This window comes from Montipora foliosa, chromosome 3, assembly GCF_036669935.1.
Source record: "Montipora foliosa isolate CH-2021 chromosome 3, ASM3666993v2, whole genome shotgun sequence".
Taxonomy (NCBI): domain Eukaryota; kingdom Metazoa; phylum Cnidaria; class Anthozoa; order Scleractinia; family Acroporidae; genus Montipora; species Montipora foliosa.
Window position 1 is genome coordinate 49344509 of NC_090871.1, and position 5000 is coordinate 49349508.

Below are 5000 nucleotides of genomic sequence, written 5' to 3' on the forward strand. Positions count from 1 at the left end.
CCGTAATGGCAAACATGGTCGTGGAAGACCTTGAAGAAAGAGCACTGACTACTCTCACCAATCAACCCCTGTTTTGGAAAAGATTTGTGGACGACGTGAGTACAACCACGACATCTGATAGTACTGAGACTTTTATCGAACATCTGAATTCAATTGAACCCTGCATTAAGTTCACGACTGAACGCGAAAGCGAGGGGAAAATTGCCTTCCTTGATTCCATGATTCACCACCAGGAAGACGGAAGATTAACCACCACCTACCGGAAAACTACCCACACTGATCGCTATCTGTCTTTTTCATCGCACCATCCCAAGCTATCCCATGCAGTATGCACAAGCGAGCTGTGGTTAAGTCATTGACGGATCGGGCGGCAAAAATCTCCACAACAAAATCCGACCAAATTAGGGAAAAGCAACGAGTAATATCGGCATTACAGTCCAATGGATACCCCAAGCGCTTCATCTTACACGCCAGCAGGCCTAAACCAACGTTGTAGAATCGGAACGGGGGTACCGCACTATTCCATACGTTAGCGGGACCTCTGAGCCAATAAAGAGAGTTTTGGAAAACCATGGCATCAAAGTGGCTGGCATTCAAACCCTATCGGACAATAAGCCAGATGTTTCCAAAACCGAAAGACCAAATGGGTAAAGAAGAAATTTGTGATCCCGTTTACAACATTCCTTGCGCTGCCTGCAGCAAGAGCTACGTTGGCGAAACGCAGAGAAAATTCACAACAAGAAAAGGCGAGCACAAAAAGGCTGTCGCGTGACGACAAGGAGAAAAATCAGCAATTGCAGACCACTTGATAAAAACAAATCACGATATCGCATGGGACGAGGCCACAATTTTCGGGTTAATAATAAGTGGCACCAAAGAAAGATTCTCGAGGCCTGGGAGATTAACTGCGCCAAAGACCCACTCAACCGGGACCACGGGGCGTTACTCCCCAAGGAGTATTTACACTTGACTCTCGCTAACAAGAAAAATGACACATATCTTGAATTTGAATCAGCGTCTTGCTTATATCTGTGCTTTTGTATAAAATTTTTCTCTCACTTCCCCTGAAGGAGGTCCGTGATTGCGACCGAAACGTCGGGAACATTTTTATTGTAAATAATTTCTGAAACGCTTTTAACCACCATAAATATTTTTTTAAATGTACCCACCTGGTGACAAACCCAGTTTTAATACAATTTCAGAAATCTGTTTGCCAGTAAAGTCGTTTTGCAGTAAGTATTCTAGCTGTGCTCTCGATACCGCAAATCTCGGCCGTCCAACATGCCCACTATGTTCTAATGGCAATTGATAGCAATCCTTACTACTTATCCCTACGAGAATTCTAAGAGATCTTGATACGCAAATGAGAGGTTCTACTTCCCTTAAGTTTGGATTACTTGCTGTTAATCGAAGGATATGCCCATATAGCTGATTCATCCTGGGAGCTAAATAATCTGTCATATCTTCGCTGACATTACCACCGTCGTTCTGCCTAACAATTCTTAAAATCGCGTCTCGCACGAAACGAAGCAAGACCAACTTCTCGTCCGCCATGTTTGATTTGATTACCGGCAACAAAGGCTCCCGGGATATGTCGTAGAAGCCCGAACGTACTCATAAGTAACAAGGACCTTCATAAAATGAAATTTTACCATCATAAAATTACTGGCTTCGTAAAATGACCTCTGACCATCAAACAATGGGACTTGTGCATCAAGAAATGGCACACGATTAGCAAAACTAAAGGACCTTCATAAAATGACCTTGGACTATCAAACAATGGGACGTTATGTATCAAGAAATGGGACATTATTGGCAAACCATAGTACCTTCATAAAATGAATTCTCACTATCAATTCGCAACACAGCATGAAAATGCAACTGATGCAACATTAAATTCGAAAAGTACACTCAGCATAAAATGTAAGACCAGTACAATGAAATGCGACTTTAATTTTGACACCAATACCGCTCCATAGCTGATCGAGTCTGCTACCATTGCCGCGAATATTGCAAGTACAAGTTTTTGATTCTAAACATATTGCTTATATAATTGGGATAGCGTTTGTACACAAGTGTCAGAGCTTGGACCAAGCGCCTATGCTTAATAGAATCTAAATTATACTGCAACAAGATCTGCTCGTAAAAAATAGACTTGGTAGATTGAAGAGAGTCCTAAGTAGGTTTAATTGGCATTTTCTAACTTATCAGATAAAACTTGATTCATTCCTATCAGAAGAGGGCTACAATAGTCAAAATGAGGTAGAATGTACGACTTATATAGTTTCAACCCGGTGTCGCTGTCAATAAAATTCTTAATTCTGCGTAAGGCGGCTATCTTTGCATGAATTTTACTAAGAACCAATTTAATATGTGAATAAAAAGTGAGCTTATTGTCAATTGTCACTCCCAGCAACTTATGGTGGATAGTCAGAATATTATTTCACTTTCAGGTGAGCCCATAATTTTAGTTGTATTTGCCGACAATCAAAGCCTGCGTCTTAGTTGCATTGATGGTGAGGTAGTTATGATCAAGCCATTGTGATAATCTCGCCAGGTCACTATTGATATAGAATTCCAACGCCGCAGGTGAGTTACTAGCAGCATAACCGGTTGTGTCATCTGCGTAGAGCCTCAATTCCGTATTCTTGGTACTACGGGTTATGTCATTAATCATATATATTAAACAAAAGCGATCCCAGAAGAGATCCTTGCGGGACACCACACTGGACTACACGCCAGTTCAAAAAAGCGTTCTCTATTTTGACTCGTTGATTACGAATGATAAGGTAAGAGCGGATCAATTGAATGGAGTGGTCCAGAAGCCCATATGGTGCTAACTTTCTTATCAGGAGGCAGTGGCATATAGTGTCAAACGCCTTACTCAGATCTATAGACACCGCAGAGACTGTTTGTCTATTATCTAATGCTTCTCTCCAGTCCTCTGCAATCTTCAGCAATGCCGTGCAACAAGAATGCTCCTTTAAGAAGCCAGACAGACTGTCGGAGAGTAGACGGCGTGAAACAAATTAAGTAGTTGTACAGTTGATTATACATGATTCGTTCGAAAATCTTAGATACACAGGGTAGAATTTAGATAGCAAGATGGCAAGATTGTTCCAGACAATAATTTATCAAGCGAGTCAAGGGGATCGCCAAAGCAGGAGCAGACGCTTTCAGGAGCCTCGGGGGAATACCTCCACGCCAGTTGACTTGTATTCATTTAGATCTAATAGCAGGTCCAACACATATTTAGCAGTGACAGGCTGGAAACTAAAGGAGAGCTCTTGATCTTGATCATCAACTATTTCATTGATTTGGCTTATAATGGGATGTTTGTCTAACTCAGATTTAGTGAGTGCCAAAGAATCATGGCTTAGATCTGACTTGGCGAAATAGTTGTTAATTATCTCAGCCACTTCTTGGGGTTTATTATGAACTTGACCATATTCAATGAGAGTTATTTTGCCCAAGTAGAACCCGCGCGTGTTCGGTAATAGAGGCTTCAGTTTTCTCCAGAATTCCCTTGGGCTAGGTTATAGACGCTAACAAAGTAGCCGCGTAGAGCTAGGTAACCTTGTTCCTTTGTCTTTTGAAGGCATGCCAGTTTTTGCCGAAGGGTTTTTACGAAAAGCTCTATACAGTTGGCAACGACGAGGGATATGAAGCCTTACCTCAGGTGTGATCCACGGCAATTGGTCTCCCCTTACGGGAATCCTCTTAATAGGCTCATGTGAATGAAGCACTTCATTACACAGGCCCTTCCAATGGGACCAGATATCATTCTCCTTCCTTATTCTCAAATTTATATGCACTTTCCCAAGGAACATTTTTAAGATCACGGATGAATAATTTGCAATGTCAAAATTTTTCATACTTCCATAATAAATTTGCTTTGAGGGAGGTTTCGGAAGTTTTCTTACAGTGTATATCAAATCATGGTCGCCAATGCCTGTAGTGTACCGGAAAAGGAATTTACTAGCATTCCGTGTATTATGGGATACGCAAAAAGGAAAACGAAGCGATAGCACAAATAAATAGCTTGTTGTTACAAAGAAGAGTTTTCGTCCTTGTTACGGAAAGACACCACATTTGGCGACGAGATAAACGGATTGTTCAATTGCCACACGGCTACTGAAATTGACACGAGTTTAATTAAACGGCGGATAAAACTCGAGTCGATGGCTGTGTGTTTGGGCTGATTGCCAGGTTTGCCTGCACTCGACGCTGTTGGCGAACCAGCAACACTCGCACAAAGATGGATAACTTGGAAAGCTAAATTCGAACTGTACGTCACTGCTTCGGGAATTAGCGACGCTACCCAAAAGAGAGCTCTTTTACTTCACCTTGCTGGACCCAAAGTCCGAGGAATTTTCAATAACTCAATCCCTGCCGAAGTTCGTGGGGGCGCAAAAGACAACGACAAAGCTATGGACAGCCTCTCGGACCATTTCAAGCACAGAAAGAATTCTCCGGTGGCTAGACAGACCATTCTAGCGGCAAAACCATCGGCTGATAAGACTATTAACAATTTTTTACTCGTTTGCAAAAACTCGTGAAACACTGTGACCACGAAGCCGAACGGGATAATCAGGTTAGAGATCGTGCAATTTCTTTTATCAAGGACAGAAATTTAAAGGTCAAATTATACCGTGAGGAAACCCTGAGCCTCAGTAAACTATTGGAAATCGTCAGCCAATACCACGACAGGAAGCCCTTATTCTTGCACCAGAGGGCCGAGTGAACAATATTCGTACTGATTCAAGACAAGGAGAAAAGTGTTGGCGATGCGACAAGGAGAGTCATGCAAAAGACCGTTACCGCTCACGTGATCACAAGTGTGGAAAATGCGGCAAAGTCGGCCATTTTGAGGCGTGTTGCAAGACTAAGCAGACGAAAGAAGGTACGCCAAATCTCGATTCAAGCAAGTTTCGTAGAAATACCTGTGGAAAACCCAAATATGGAAGGATGGTAAGAAATCCATGACCACGGGGCCAGCG